Genomic DNA, 17,396 nt, shown 5'->3' with positions numbered 1-17,396 from the left:
GCAAGTTTCCCCTTCACTGCCAGCGATCACACTTAAAGAAGAGTAGAGGAAAGGAGGGATACAGAAGTATAATTGAAAAACGACAAATCCGATCTATCGTTGGCTAAAAATGCATACAGTGAGAAATGCGGGGGAAAAGGATCTTTTTAAGGGCCTGAAACAGCTTTCGACTGAGACTTTGTTTATTGTCATCGAAATGTTAATGGAAACTTAGCTTTGGCAGGATTTGAACACGTGAAACAGACATCCGAAAAGAATTTCGCTAAGCATATAATTCATCATATATGTGTGTGTGTGTATGTGTGTGTCAGTGTGTGTGTGCGTTGTGTGCGTGTATATGTATGCGCTCATGATTTGTGTATATGCGCGCACTCGCACATACGTAGGAAGACAGTGAAAGTGATTGATAGAGGCTGAGATAAGTAGAGCATGCTATAATTGCTGCAGTCGACAGATGCATGTGATTGGCATGTGTTAATTAAAATAATTACTCCAGGAGCAAAGCTGTTATCTGCCTACAGATACACATCTGTCTCATTAGCATTGAATGTTGTATCTTGCAACCTTGTCATGGTCACCACCATTACCACTTCCACAACCACCACCACCACCGAAAACAATTACAACAACTGGCATCAATCCCACATCATCAACACCAGCATCATAAATACAAGGAACGAAACGTCATCATCTATAATACTGTAAAGAGCAATACAATTGACACCACTACAACACCACCACAACCATTGTCACCCCACATCACCACCATGCCACTCCCGTCCCCAAAATTCCACTAATACTGCATCACTACTCCACACTACAATCACCACCATCATCATCATCACCACAAGCATTAAATTGCTATCTTCATTATCATCATCATTATCTTCATCATTATAATAAAGGAATTTCAATTTGGTGAAACTATCCGCAAAAAATTCGTGAAACATCCTTCGAATCAACTTGTAATGTTTCAAAAATGTTGACCTGAGGCCTAACTAAAAATATGTCAAAGGCTCCAACATCAAATCATATCAAACGACACCGAATCAGCACCCGAATAATACCACACGAACACCAATCCAGTGCAACATTCTAAAAGCCATAACCACCGCTACCGTCACTACCACCTGCCCACCAGCACCACTACTACCAAGAACAACACTAACATCAACACCACCAACAACAACCCCAGCACTACCAACACCACCACCATCACCACCATCACCACCATCACCACCACCATCACCCTCCCCATATCACCCACACCACACTACTATGAACAAATCGGCGCATTATCAGATCTATTCGAGTCTTGTACAGAATGCTTAGCGGTATATGTCCAGTTACACTGCTTTGTGAGTACAAAATCCGCCCTTCCTGACTTTATCTTTATCCTTTCGGGGTCGATGAATCTATACTGATCGAAGATGATGGACTGAAAGAACCGTTCAATGTCAGAACGAACGTCTTGGAATGTTTTTGTCCCGGTTCATTGTTTGTTCTCAGTTCAAATCCTACCATGGCTTACCTGTGTCATAGGTTTAATCCGTCAGTTAGTTTAACATCAGCATGGGGTACATTGGGTACCATTGCGGAGCCCACTTTGTTGCATACATTGGGCCAGGACCATGATTTGAGGACACCTCGTATTTTTCTCGTCCCACCGCTCTCGGTGGTCCTATAAAAGTTTAAGGGCTTTGCTTTCCACCTTGATAACAGATTAAGAAAATCATCGAAGATCGTGAACATCATCCAGTACCATAATCACCAAACGAGTTGTATAGAAACCAGATACCATCAAATCATCTAGAATAGCCTTAAATACAAAATTCAAATGATATGTCTCAGAATACAAATGAAAAGGCTAATCAAGGCTAGAACGCCGTAGGTTATAGGTCTGCTCCCTGAGATCTAGTAACAATGTCATCGATAATACCAACACAACGTTAGTATTATTAACATCAGATTTACTAACGCTAACATTAATCCAACTGCAGCATTCCACCATCACATAATTATCAATAACACCACCAATACTTCCACCAACATCAGTACTGCAGACAGTACCACCAACACGATTAGTACATTTAACACTGCCACCACCACCACCACCACCACTAACACCACCAACAACAGCATCAGTACCACTAACACCACCACCAACACAAATATCAGCACCAACCCTGCCAACAACATACTACCTCCATGATCAGTAGCACTAACACCACCACCACCATCACTCCGCTACCACCAACATTAACATCTTAACATCTGTAGCAGCAATAACAAGACGTCAACAAAAGAACTTCTCCACGGTCTACTCAAACATTTTTGTCTAAACGACAACATTTCGCATTTGATTATAAATCTCTTTGATATCAGTGATTCGGGGCTTCGCAAAAACAACACTGTCATCTCTCCAAGTCTATCGCCAACACTACTGACACATCGCATGAATCATCAACACCATCACCACACCACATCTTTCAACGCCACCATCAATACACCGCATCACTCAACAACATTATCACTACGTCCCATCAATCAATTCCATCATCCCCACACCACAATCAACGCCGCTATCATTAAACCACATCATATTAGTCAACACTACTATCACTATATCACATCATTCAACTCCACCATCCCCACACTACAATCAAAACCACCTTCATTATGCTTCATTAATCAACAGCACCAACACCACACCACCTGAATCAACAACTTCATCTTATCCTCACCACATCAATCACCACGACCATCACTACATCACATCAATCAATGCCACCACGTTAATCAACATCATCATCACCACGTTATTCAATAACATCATCGCACCATCGCCCCATCAGTCAACACCACGATCATTATACATTATCAATCATCATCATAGTCACCACACCACATCAATCAACACCACCATCACCAGACTACCTGAATCAAAGACATTCTCCCGACACCAATCAACGCGACCATTACTATACCATACCAGCTAACACCACCACGTAAACCAACATCATCACTATATTATACAAGTGAATAACTACAGCACCATACGTAGTCAATCAATGTCATAAAAAATATTTCTCTTTCATTATGTCCAGTAAACAACCAGACCTTCACTCACACCAATACCAACAGAAATGTATGTCGAACTACAATTACACGACGCATTTACATTTTATAATATTAGCTACAACAAAAAAAGTAAAGCAAAAGACTGAATATCAATAATAAACATACTAATTATGGTGTAGCACCACCAACGGTATCATTGGAGCTCTTTAGATACTCCGTCATCAATAATTATGGATGTAATTGCTTAATGCATTGCTTGCAACAACTACAACAACAATAGCAACAATAACAACTACAGCAGCAACATTCGTAAACTTCATAAATCTTATGACAGCTTTATGCCATAGATATGGCTTCTATCATCACCCATAATATGACCACATGCATTCACATGGTTATACACATACACACATACACACACACACATACATGATTATCTTTTCTATTCAGATAAACGTTGTCTTGTATTTCACATCTGCTCCTCATTAGATTACAGTACCACACATTGATACGACAGACACACACGTAAACTTCTTTAAATAACCAGTCACAAACAAGACCAGGATGACCGGAAACTATTCCAATTCCAGGTTTTATATCTGTTATAGTGAGGATCCGTGGAGGTGCAATGGCCCAGTGGTTAGGGCAGCGAACTCGCGGTCATAGGATCGAGGTTTCGATTCCCAGACCGGGCGTTGTGAGTGTTTATTGAGCGAAAACACCTAAAGCTCCACGAGGCTCCGACAGGGGATGGTGGCGAACCCTGCTGTATTCTTCCACCACAAATTTCTCTCACTCTTACTTCCTGTTTCTGTTGTGCCTGTAATTCAAAGGGTCAGCCTTGTCACTCTGTGTCACGCTGAATATCCCCGAGAACTACGTTAAGGGTACACGTGTCTGTGGAGTGTTCAGTCACTTGCACGGTAATTTCAAGAGCAGGCTGTTCCGTTGATCGGATCAACTGGAACCCTCGACGTCGTAAGCGACGGAGTGCCAACAACAACATAGTGAGGATCTTCGTCCAGCTGTATGTTATTGTGAGCACTGTAATATTCATGTGACCAATATTATGTTGTGTCGGTATTCCGAGTCTTATTATCCTTGGCACATCTACCGTACTATCGCTGATAGCTCCTCAAGGCACTGACTTTGAATCGTTTGCCGTGACGGTAACTCGAACACGTATATATCACGTAATTGACACTGACTCCAACTGAGAACTCGTACATCGATTCTACTACTGATTTGCTACAACCAGTGACTGTCTGACTTTATAGTGGCTGGTCATACCACTTTGTCACGTGGGAAGGGGAATACCATTTTCACTACAACAGCTGCCATTTTAGTTTTTTTTTCTTTGGAAAGCAAGTAATTTTATTTTACTCTAATCACCCCTCCTTATTGCCGTCTATTTGTAGGAACTCTGTGTTCTTCCTTTATCTTCCACTTGTACGCATGGTTTCAACCACTTGTAATGGTGTTGGTTCCTAGAATGTGTCATACAGCCATTTCATAAGTTCTTCTAACCTGTCTGGTTCATTTTCTATGTATCTTTCCTTCAATTGGTTTCTGTGTCTTTCAATAACTTTTTTGCTTTTTATCCCGTACATCATTTTCCCTATGTACTTTGTAATTTTGCATTATTCCCAGTACTGTTTTCCGCTTGAATTTATACAATCCACGGTGTGTGTTGATTGTTAAAACGTGTGCGCAATTTTCCTCTACCTGTATCTGTAGAAAGGCCTCCAGTAGGTCTAACTTCGGGAACATTTTAGTTTCATTTAGTTTTGAGAACACTTCTTCTGGACTTGGTAATGGATAATTGTATTCGACTAAACAGTCATCTACTCCAGTTGAGAAGTCCGCACACACACTTAGATTAATATTTTTTTTTATTTTTTACCTAAACTGTCGGGGCAGCTCAGTCTGAATGGTCGACTTTTTCAATTATAGTTAGACTTTTTAGTCTCTCTAGCTCTTTATTGTCGTGATCTAACGCCGCAAACGGCACGTAACATTTGGGCCTATAAACGGTGTTGCGTTTTCTTTTACCGCGACCCTCGATTTTGTTTAAGTGTAACGGCGTAACCCTTCCCAAAAACCACTTGAAAATAATTTTTTATTTTTTTATCAACGTTGTTCGACTTCATTCGAACTTTTGACCGTGCCAACTGCATTTTCACAGAGCATACTAATGGAGGTATCCCACATTTTCAATAGCTCCATACATTCTGTGCCAAATAAGTTTAGTGATTTTTTCAACACATAAATGATTATCGTTTTCATTTCACCACTAAAAGTTACATTGCAAATACATTCGCCGATGAATTATAATTTCTATCCTGTAACATCATATGCTACTTTATTTGATTTAAATAATTTCGGCTTACTGATTTGAGGCCATGTTTCTCCATTTATGATAGTAATATCACTACCCGTGGCTAATTGCATTTTGATACTAGTGGTTTTGATTCTCACCTTGATGCATTTTCTGTTCGTTGTGCAAGCTTTTTTCTCAGATGACAAACTATTTATGTCCTGTGTTCCCACAACAAAAATACTTTGTTTTTTTGAACGGAAAGTTTTTTTCTCGGGTGCCTACCACCATATGCCGTACATGGGTTTATCTCAGGTGATTTTTGTGAAACACTTTATCCGTCTTCAGACTCTTCCACAATGGTTTTATCTGTAAACAATCTCTGCGTTGGATTTCTTCTGTGTCGTGCCTTACTTCAGCGTCCTTTTTAGCAGTAAGTCCCTGAATAAAAATCAAGCACTTGAACGAGTCTGTGCACTCTACCCACATATGTGGTAAAGTCTTCGTCATCGCTTTTCTAGTGTTCAAACTCTTCCAGCATATGTTAAACGACAATGTTTTTTTCACTAAATATCCTAGATAAAATGTCAATTGTGTCCGTCAGAATATGTGTCAGAAATGTTTTAGGCGATATAAAGTTATAGTGTTTTTCGTGCTTAATCGTCGCCAGTTTCCTCGTAATTAGATGGGTTTTCATTTCGCCCGTCCAGTCTTGGCATTCTTTTTCAAAATTTTGTTCAAATCTTCGGTAATATACCTCGAAGATGACACCTTCTTCTGGATCGTATTCAAATTCATTTATTGAATTTGCTACATGGTCTGGCGAAAACGTATTTTTAGGTTTTGTTACCAACTTCATTAGTTGTAGCATTTTTTTGCTGTAACATTTGTTATTGTTCTCGTTGTTCTTTCAGTTGTTGATGTTTTTGCAACTCAACTAGACCCTTTAACTAGTTTTCCATAATTTTACGGATTTTTCGTAAAATATATACAACAAAAATTTTTTTTATTCCTCTGTCGAGATTTTAATTTCTCCACTTGAAAATAGTTTTCAACATCGACCGCGTGAATTGTTTATTTTCTCGTGAAAAAAAAAGATTCAACGTTGTCCGTGTGAATTGTTTATATCATCGCCACCACTGTTATAATGTGGATCCTTGTCCATTTGTATGGTATTGTCGACACTGTAATATTCTTAACACAACTATTATGTTGTGGTGGTAGTCCGCGTCTTATTATTTTTGACTCGTCTATCACTCATAGCTCTGCAAAACAATGACTTTGAAACATTTACATTGAGGGTAGCTCGAACTCGTTTATATCACGTAATTGCTTCCAACTGAGAAGTCGTATCACTACTCTACTACTACTGACGTGCTACAACGACTTGCTTTCTGACTTTATAGTGGCTGGTCACGCCACATTTTTACGTGGGAAGGGGTGTACCATTTTCACGATAACAATATTATAGGATCTTGTGTTAGACTTCTATTGAAATAATCCCCGAGCACCGCTAGTGCTTTATATCAGAAGTACCCGTGCAATACACATGGGTGCTTTTGCTTCTAAAAGTTCTTTATCTGTCGGTAGATAGCTTGTGGGCTAAATGAATCTACAGCACCTGAAGCAAGATTTCTTCGGTCATATAGTATCCAGGTGCTTCCGTAGTAAACACTAGGCCTTTCAGAGATTACTTTCTTCCAATATTATTAACATATGTGATTTGTTGTACACAACTAGTCATTGATTCACAGATGAGTTCGTATGTCTTTTCTACAGATAGAGTTCTTTGCCTGAATGGGTCTCTATTCGTGTTACTCAGCAGACAAGGAACGTGTGGTTGTCACCGACAACATAACCGACAACATAACCATGAAACAAGTTGTGCTGTTACCAATAGGGTTCAGAAGTAACTTGGCTTATTATTTCAACATCGTTCAAATTCCGCCGAGGTTGACTTTACCTTTCATCCCTTCGGGTTCATGAAATATGTACCAGTGAAATACTGAAGTCAATAATATAGACTAACGCCTAAATCTGAAAACTGCTAGTCTTGTGCGCAAATTATAAATACCCCGTCATCTACATCATCATCATCATCATCATCATCATCCATCATCATCATCATCATCATCATTCCCTACTTTCAATTTTGCTTCCATTTCTTGACGAGTCTCATCTCGATGCCTAGGGCAAAAAATTCACTGTATACATTGATAAATCAGTAACATAAACACACCAGATTGTTCATTTACAAAGTTATGTGATAAAATAAAGGTGAAGAGAGAAAGGAAAAACGAAAGAAGAAACAAAAAATAGGAGAAAAAAAAAGACCTAAGAATATAAAGGGGAGAAAAGGAAAGAAAATTTATAGCAACAAATCTCATCTTAGTACGTGTGACGTACCAGTTAAAACAATCTTTTGGACTACTTGCATACTCAAATAATTTTCAGTTCCAAGTGCTCTTGGTGTCACTGGTATTGTAACCGCCTTGAGATGCCACATTTTTCCGATTTCATTGAGCAAATCTTTATATTTTGGGGGCTTGTCAAATTCTTTTGAGAGATATTATGATCACAATATATGCTCATGTCGATTCAATAAACAGATTTTATTGCTGTCGTCTTTCACCACAATACCCGGTTTATTAGCTTTGATGGTTTTATCTATGTGTATTGGAAACTCGAAAAGAATCGCTACATTTTCTCCCTCAGTTGCAGCCACAGGGTGGCGCTTATACCACTTGACAACAATTTCGATTTTATTATGCCGACATATTAAAATGTAGATATTGGCCAATTCTATATTGTCTTGATTTATACTTCACTGGTGTTAAAACTTTACATCCAGTGATTAGGTGGTCTATTGTTTCAATCTCATCATTGCAGAGTCGGCACTTTGGATCTACTCTGTTCTTCGTCACATCAGCTCGATAGCTCTGGGTCAATAAGCTTTAATTTTCAGCAGCTTAGATGAAGCCTTCGCTCCCTGCTTTAGCCACGAGTGCCGTAGCCACTGATGAGCGTGCTTCTAGTCAGTATCAACTTGTTTGCTACGGACCACAGATTTGCCATGCAGGTTTCTGCTTCCACTGCATTTCCTTCATACTGTTCAACCTGTGTATCACGCATGAACTCAATAGATGGTGCATCGGTAGTTAACATATTTTCCTGTCAACTTTCTTTATTTCACTGGTATTCTAGTTCAACACATTGGCGCTATTAATAGCAACTGGAACTGCTAAGGAATTTATGGCTAACACCTTATGTGCAATTAGCTCAGATTTCATGACTTCTCGACCTCTCCTATAACATTCTTTCCTAATGTTCTCTTTCAGGCTTGAATGCTGGACGTCAGAATCTTCAATTATTCCTAGATATCTTGTTATTCTTTTACTCGTTTCAGTCACTTGAGTGCAGTCATACTGGAGCACCACCTTAAGGGGGTTTAGTTAAACAAATCGATCCCAGGACTTATTCTTTGTAAGCCTAGTATTTATTCTATCGTTCTCTTTTCCCAGACCTCTATGTTACGAGGACGGACGTAAACAAGTCAACATTGTATCTATACGACGGGCTTGTTTCAGCTTCCGTCAACCAAATTCACCTACAAAGCTTTGGTTGGCTCGAGGCTATAGGTGAAAATACTTGCCCAAGGTGTCACGCAGTGGGACTGAACCCGGAAAAGTGCGGTTTGGAGGCAAACCTCTTACTAAACAACCACGCCTACGCCTATGTATAAATTTGGTCCTGCTCAATTTCTTTTATAATTGTGTCAGCATCTAACACGACTAAAATTGAGGTCTTCAGTTTCCCTTTCTGGAAATTAGTCTTGTCACATTTATCAAGACCATACCCCGTCCCGATATCATCACTGAATGCTTTCATAGTAGGTAATATGTCTTCAAGCTAATCATTACCTCTGCCATAGAATTTTAAGTCATCTATATAGAATAGATGGCTTATTTTTTTGCTGCCAATTTTATACCCATAGTTGTTCGGTAAAGTTCACTAGTAAGGGGTACTAGGCTATGCAAAAAAATAAAGGTGAAATTCAGTGACCTTCGAAAGAGCCACAGTTAATGTTAATATTGTTTGAAGCCTGTACTCTATTAAAGGGATATAATTAGTGATTCGTGTACAAAATTGACATATTATGTTTGGGAATGTTTTACATTACAGGGGAAATTTTGCAGATGCTCGGTGATTTCAAAATCATGAAAGCGGTATGCATTAAAAGGCCTTTTTGTAATCAATCCCTGCGGAACTGAGATTTCTGCGCTTATGACAGTTGTTAAGGATCATGCGATTAAACACAAGTTGATTTTTGAATCCATATGATACTCCTCGGCACCCTTTTTCGTTTAGTAGGGAAAATATCATTCTGTTCCATAAATGCGAATGTTTCTTTTCACCAGTAAGAATGATTAAATTGTATAAGTGGTAGATAAATAGGTTATGGGCCAATAGCGTTTTGGAAAATTGGTTTAATTCTTCTTTGTGAGTAAGTAATTAATATCACTTGTTAACCAGTCAGACGTTTTCTTAGACTCTCTCATAATTTATTTGAACCATTGAACTAACTTTATGAGTGCACACGGGGGTAGAAATTTGACATCCTATCTTTACAGGAGAATTTCCACTTATGAGACTTCGTGAGTGTCATGCTTAGGTCCGCTATTATCATGCTTGATCTTGTAAATTTTGGTAGGATCCTTCTTTGCGTCTAATCCAATATGTATTATCCTTGTATGTTTTTTCATTGCTTCAATTCTATTTTCAAATATCTTCAACTTCTTTCATGAATGGAGAGATCTTCAACAGTTATTTTCTCCTTCCTTATTTCTCGCGTAAATGTTTTGGCATTGGATGTGAACAGATAATTTTGCTGGTAAAAATTGTTTCTTTTCTCAGATCTTCAAATTCATTGAGCTTTTGTTTGAACATTTCATTTCAATGTTTCTATTGGTAAGAATTCAAATTTTCTCTTCATTTTCCTTCTTCATCTGCACCTTACATCATTTCCATAGATTAGTTTACTTGATTAGTTTACTTCATATTTTCTCTCTCATAAATTCCATCTTTTTTTTCAGTTTTACTTCTCCAGTTTGAACTTCTTTCCAGGTATATATATATATATATAGAGAATTAACATATAGAGAATTAACATTGCTTGTTTTCACCTTTTCAATATCAGTGAAGAATGTCACTGGAAAAGAAGATATAAGGTTTGCCAGATTTGTCTCTCTCACCAAGGTCATCAGCTGTCGAACGCCGACGAAGGGAAATAACCCTGAAATCCGGATACGTTCGTGCTGCTGGTCGAGGTGAGAGGGATAACTCCCTTGGCAAACAGGACACAGTCGTGTGTCGATAAGCCAGCTGGAGGAGATGTCCTCCTGGGGCTAAAAGCAACAGTAACATCCACCCCTAGGGGTCAGCCACACTTAAGGGGCAATATACTACACTTTATCGTGCAGTTACTGTTAATACTTCATATAGAGAATTAACATTGCTTGTTTTCACCTTTTCAATATCAGTGAAGAATGTCACTGGAAAAGAAGATATAAGGTTTGCCAGATTTGTCTCTCTCACCAAGGTCATCAGCTGTCGAACGCCGACGAAGGGAAATAACCCTGAAATCCGGATACGTTCGTGCTGCTGGTCGAGGTGAGAGAGATAACTCCCTTGGCAAACAGGACACAGTCGTGTGTCGATAAGCCAGCTGGAGGAGATGTCCTCCTGGGGCTAAAAGCAACAGTAACATCCACCCCTAGGGGTCAGCCACACTTAAGGGGCAATATACTACACTTTATCGTGCAGTTACTGTTAATACTTCATATAGAGAATTAACATTGCTTGTTTTCACCTTTTCAATATCAGTGAAGAATGTCACTGGAAAAGAAGATATAAGGTTTGCCAGATTTGTCTCTCTCACCAAGGTCATCAGCTGTCGAACGCCGACGAAGGGAAATAACCCTGAAATCCGGATACGTTCGTGCTGCTGGTCGAGGTGAGAGGGATAACTCCCTTGGCAAACAGGACACAGTCGTGTGTCGATAAGCCAGCTGGAGGAGATGTCCTCCTGGGGCTAAAAGCAACAGTAACATCCACCCCTAGGGGTCAGCCACACTTAAGGGGCAATATACTACACTTTATCGTGCAGTTACTGTTAATACTTCATATAGAGAATTAACATTGCTTGTTTTCACCTTTTCAATATCAGTGAAGAATGTCACTGGAAAAGAAGATATAAGGTTTGCCAGATTTGTCTCTCTCACCAAGGTCATCAGCTGTCGAACGCCGACGAAGGGAAATAACCCTGAAATCCGGATACGTTCGTGCTGCTGGTCGAGGTGAGAGGGATAACTCCCTTGGCAAACAGGACACAGTCGTGTGTCGATAAGCCAGCTGGAGGAGATGTCCTCCTGGGGCTAAAAGCAACAGTAACATCCACCCCTAGGGGTCAGCCACACTTAAGGGGCAATATACTACACTTTATATATATATAGTTTTAGAGAAAAGAACCAAAGTTCATGAACTCATCCATGAAAATCCACAGTCACATATAGAAAAATTAATAAGTAAATGCACAATGAATAAGTATAATATAATACAAGTAAAAATCATAAGATAATGATAATAAAACGACTACACGTGTTTCTTAACCAAGTTTTCAAATTGAAAATAAAATGTATTTAAATCGATCGAAAATCAATTCTATTCAAAAATATAGCTAATCTTCAGGTCAAAATACAACAATAATAATAATAAAAGAATGTATATATATGAACTATCAATAAATAATGAATGAATGTATATGAAAATACTTATTATATTAAGATAGAAAAATGTTAAACAATATTATTAAAAATATCAAAAATTGTAAACGTGCCATAATTAACTACACATTTATTATAATATAAACTAAGAGAAATATTATATGCAGATCTTATCTTAACGAATCTTTCGTTTAAAATACAATTTAAACGAAGTTTTAGTTTAAATTTAAATTATAAACGTAAAATATAAACTAACAAAAAATTAATTTATATAAATTGATATATAAAAGCAATTATTTCACCATTAAATAAAGGAAAAAACATTTAACAAAATTATTGAAAAGTAATACAAAATTTATCCAATCGAATCTTTAGTTTAAATAAAATTATAAATGTTGTACTATTGACTTAACCTTAATTAGAATATAAACGAATAATCAAAGAAATTATATAAAAAAACTACTTATTTATCTCATAAATCAAAAAGAAATATTAAACACTATTATTGGTAAAATTTCAACCCTAATCTAATCGAAGTTTTGGTTTAAACTAAGATGATAAACTTAATACTATTAACTTAGTGTTAAATAAGGTATCAGCTAACATTGAATATCAATTGAATTAATATAAAAATGCATATTTTTTCAAACAACGATAGAAAATCATTTAACAATATTAATAAAGATAGAAGTAATACTTACCTCAACGTTAAACTCAGAAATAAAACGTCTATTTGAAAGACGTCGCATGAAGATATTTCGTAAAGAAAAAGAATATAATAAAGAGATATAAAACATGAATGAAAGCTTTATTTATAAAATCTTGAATGAAAAATTAAACTTTATATAACTTAAATCATAATAAAACAATTAACTATATTGTAAACATTTTATTGAACGTTAAAACCTAAATAATTATAGAGTCTAAGGAATAAGACTAAGAAACAATATAGACTAACAGAAATATTATAAGCAAATCTTATCGTAACGAATCTTTCGAGTAAAATACAATTTAAACGAAGTTTTAGGTTAAGCTAAAATTATAAACGTAAAATGTAAACTAAGAAAAATTATATATATATATATTTATATATATATATATATGTGTGTGTGTGTGTGTGTGTGTGTGTGTGTGTGTGTGTGTGTGTGTGTGTGTGTGTGTGTGTGTGTGTATGTGCGTGCACGTGCGTGCGTGTGCGTGTTTGTTTTGTTTAAGCAAATGCATAAATAACTTCATCTAACTCAGTAAGATCAGGTGTTAATTTTTCAATGATTTTTGTTGCAGAGGTGCCAATTTTTTTTTTTTTTTTTAATATATTACTTTGTATTTAAGAGTTTATGCAGTGATTCTCTATGTTTCCTTCATATTTGCATGTGTTACAAAGGCAAGTTTATTCAGGATTTCCTGCTTCATTTCCATCAGAAAGTCTTTCTATTCTTCAGCAAATATGTGGTCTTTAAATACTATTTCTTTACTACTACTTTTCTGGATATCTTTCTTTGGTTCATTAGAATTTTTTGTTACTTCAGGTTTTTTCTGCGTAATTTGGTCAGATGACAATCTTTCAATTAAGACATGTGATGAGCTACTCTCTTCCTCTCGTTCTTCTATTTTTCCTATATATAAATATCGACCGTTTTCAGATGCGTGTTTGATCGTGATTATTTCATTCTGAGCGTATTATTTCTAAAGATATCCCTCCTAACATTTGCTAACTTGTTTTCATCCAAATAAAGCTTGCTGTTATGATTTCATGCTCTCCATATCTTGTAAGATTTTGCGGTGTGTCTCTCGTGGACTACCTAATGCATACTAATAAGCATGTATTACTTCTTCATACTCTTCCCGGATCCATTTGATCCTCTTACACTGTTCCTTCTGTGGTGGCTGTTGTGGTAAACTTGGAGGGTTTCAGATATGATAATTCCCGTTCAAGTGGCCATCCAGGTTTATATTTGGAGAATAATTTGTGCCAGTGAATGAGTTTTTGACACCAGGCTGGCTGAGCCAAGTACATCCAGATTAACAATGGGACAAGCGATTGGGCGTACTGATATAACTTTCCTTTTTGCTTCATAGGCATGTTTGTGCTACATCAATATTATTATTACTGAACCCTGTTTAGCTAATGTTGAAACCGTTATTATCATCACTACCATTGTCATTGAATCTTTTCTGTTTGGATACATATGTGGAAATATTAAAGTTTAGTGAAAATTTTAAAATTTGGTGTATTGGTGTAATTTTACACACTGAATCTCGGGGGCTAATTCATTTTTCTCCAGAACAATTTGTTTAAAGTTGCACAGGTTTAAATTTGATAACTTTTAACCTGTGAGGAAACTGGATTTGGAAGTTGTCATTTTGTGTGTCACTGCACGTGATGTCAACTGTAATTAAATGAAATATTGGAAGAATTCTGCTTGATGCATTACATATAGCCCCTCATAATTTTCTTAGTTTTTGAAATTTTCAGAAAAGTTTTGCGAATTTGTATTCTACACGCAGAAATTCATACGACTGTGCACTCCTACCACTCCTATTTTGGTGCATCATTAAGGCCTATTTAGCTATTATTTTTAGCAATCTCAAGACCACCTTATATCTCATGCATGTTAAGAATTTAATAAGCGAAAAATCACCACGTGGGTGAGCAGCTTAGTAACAGATGGCTCGTTACTATGGAAACAGGTATCTATATGTGGTGGCTTTCGACTGGCTAAAATTATCCGAAATTTGCAAATTTCAAAGCTATTAACTCTGTATTTATTGACTTATGGCGAAAAGGAATTTCCTGTCAATGATTACAATACAAAACTGCATCAGCATTGTGTTGATAACGCACGAAATATGAAATTAATTGGAACAAAAATTTAAGACATTAAAAACTGGCTGCGAAACAGAAAATACCCTTATTAACTCCTCCACCATTATTACCGTTACAATGAAAACCAGCTTGCCATTACTACTGTCACCGTCTCTGTCTCTGCGGCCACTCTCTGTAGCCATAACAACAGTGTAGCCATTATTATTATCGTTGTTCAAACGACTAGCTGACAGAATCCTTAGCACGCCGGACAAAAATCTTATCGGTTTTTCGTGCGTCTTTACGTTCTGAGTTTAAATTCCGCCGAAATCGATTTTGTTTTCTTCGTTTCGGTGTCGATAAATTAACTAACAGTTGAAAACTGGGGTCAATGTAATCGACTCGTTCCCTCCCTGAAATTGCTGGCCTTGTGCTAAAATTTGAAACCATTATTATTATTGTAGTTACTTGTGAGTTAGAGCCTGGGACAGCAAAGTTAAGTCTGCTGGCTTTGCTCGTACCACTGTGTAGTATTATTGAATGTTATTAGCTTCAGATCTTGCCTTGTAATTGAAATAGTTATAAATATGTAAGTTGGAGGGGATAGTAGTAGAAAGAGATACAGCTTGTTGGGCACACAGTCAGATATCACCAGTCTGTAAATAGGTTAAACAAATAGGTTAAACAGATGCTGTGAGGGGCTCGACGAAAAAGCGGTTACACACCTATGCAGAGGTCAAATATATTTAGAATGACAACGATCAATGAGCACGATAGGAGAGCTTGAAGAGAACCGACTCACCTTGTTCTGTTTTAAGATGTGTTTTTTTTCTCTCTGTTTCCACCATTAAGTGAAGTTTTGTTTTGCATTAAGGTTCTTGTAATTGTGCAGTGCAGTTTGTGAAAATGACAGTTGCTTATCTTCTGAGTTTCTTATCAGTTCTGGAAAGTGTTTGGTGATACTTCAATTTTTTCTAGATAGGAAATGGGTGGGGTGTTCGCGTGTTCAAGAGGCTAGAAGATATAAAGGGATTATGTACTCATAGGGATTACAGTAAAAGTGATATTAAAAGTAATATTTATGGTCATCGTCTTCTTCTTCTTCTTCTTCTTCTTCTTCTTCTTCTTCTTCTTCTTCTTCTTCTTCTTCTTCTTCTTCTTCTTCTTCTTCTTCTTCTTCTTCTTCTTCTTCTTCTTCTTCTTCTTCTTCTTCTTCTTATTATTATTATTATTATTATTATTATTATTATTATTATTACAATTGTTATTTCTTTATATGCACAATAATGACCTTGTGAATGCTGGATCATTTAACCGACTCCTTATCAAGTTATAACACTAATTTCCGCAGGATATTTTCTGTCTCTAAAAGTGTCTTTTGCAAAGTTATACTGCTGGTAGAAATTTCAAATCTGTCAAGGTGTTTCTGAGGACTTTTCGTCACGGATCCAAGAGCTCTAATCACTTATTTTCAAATTCCATATTTTCTCGAAATCTATTTCCAATTCTGCATATTTTACATGATTCTAGTTTTCTTTATAATTGATGTAATTATCTTCTGGGCAAGCTACATCGATTAACAGACACCTCGTTACAGTACCTTTCTCCAGCAAACTTATGTATAACCTGGTATGTTTAAGAGCTCTATCTGTTTGGATTGTAAAGTCCCGTATGAGTTTCAAACTTCTCTAGTTTGTGCCAATACCATTTCTCAGTGGTTGGATATATATTTCTTGGATAAAAACCAGTAGAAGTGCAAGCACATTTCATCATGACGCTCTTTATATTTTCTCTGCGCAAGCACGTGATAGGCATTCACGATGCGTGCTACACTTTCCCCCCTTTTTTTCACATAGCCTACACTTATTTTTTCATCTAAGTTATACATAATCTTTATCGAGTTTAAATTCAGTGCTTATTTCAGCTGTTAGCCAATTTCATAAATATTCTGCTTTTACTTCCTTTGTTTGTCTTTCGAATTGACCACGTAATTCCATACCCTACCATGTGCTCAGTTCCTCAGTTAGCTGCCACTGTTTGTAATTTTCTTTTAATCTCAATGGTTTCATTGTATTCGCTAAGGACATAATGTTTCACACTTACAAGTTCTCGTCCTCCAACGTTCCGCAAAAAGAAATGGTGTTATAAAAGAAAAATATGTGGAAGGTGAGATTGAATGACAGCAAATGGTGTGGAAACAGCAAAACGGGCAGCAAAAATGTCAAAAATACTCCCAAAATATACACCCCAACAGACTCCAAAGAGTGGAACAATGCTCATTCCTTCTAATGATGTAAAATTCACAATCTTTCTCAGACACAAAGTGAACTAATCCAGAATGGATCTACATTGCTATTTGAGTAATTGTTTGGTGAAGACTTATAATAAGATAGTTTCCAATTACGTGACG

At 36.9% G+C, this 17,396-nt stretch overlaps 1 long non-coding RNA gene across 1 annotated transcript in view; it reads right to left on the bottom strand.

Moving 5' to 3' along the window:
* Positions 1–16,052, bottom strand: part of LOC128249317 (uncharacterized) — a 29,491-nt gene extending 13,439 nt beyond the window's left edge. The window contains exons 1-2 of the long non-coding RNA XR_008265418.2: positions 15,789–16,052; positions 12,882–12,909 (exon numbers count right to left, since the gene is read on the bottom strand). This is a non-coding gene — a long non-coding RNA (uncharacterized LOC128249317). The remainder of the gene's footprint in view (positions 1–12,881; positions 12,910–15,788) is intronic.
* Between the last annotated feature and the right edge of the window lie 1,344 nt (positions 16,053–17,396).

This window comes from Octopus bimaculoides, chromosome 13, assembly GCF_046866305.1.
Source record: "Octopus bimaculoides isolate indiv1 chromosome 13, ASM4686630v1, whole genome shotgun sequence".
In the NCBI taxonomy this organism is placed as follows: domain Eukaryota; kingdom Metazoa; phylum Mollusca; class Cephalopoda; order Octopoda; family Octopodidae; genus Octopus; species Octopus bimaculoides.
Note: the sequence above shows the minus strand (reverse complement) of the source record. Positions and strands in the feature narration are given on the sequence as shown.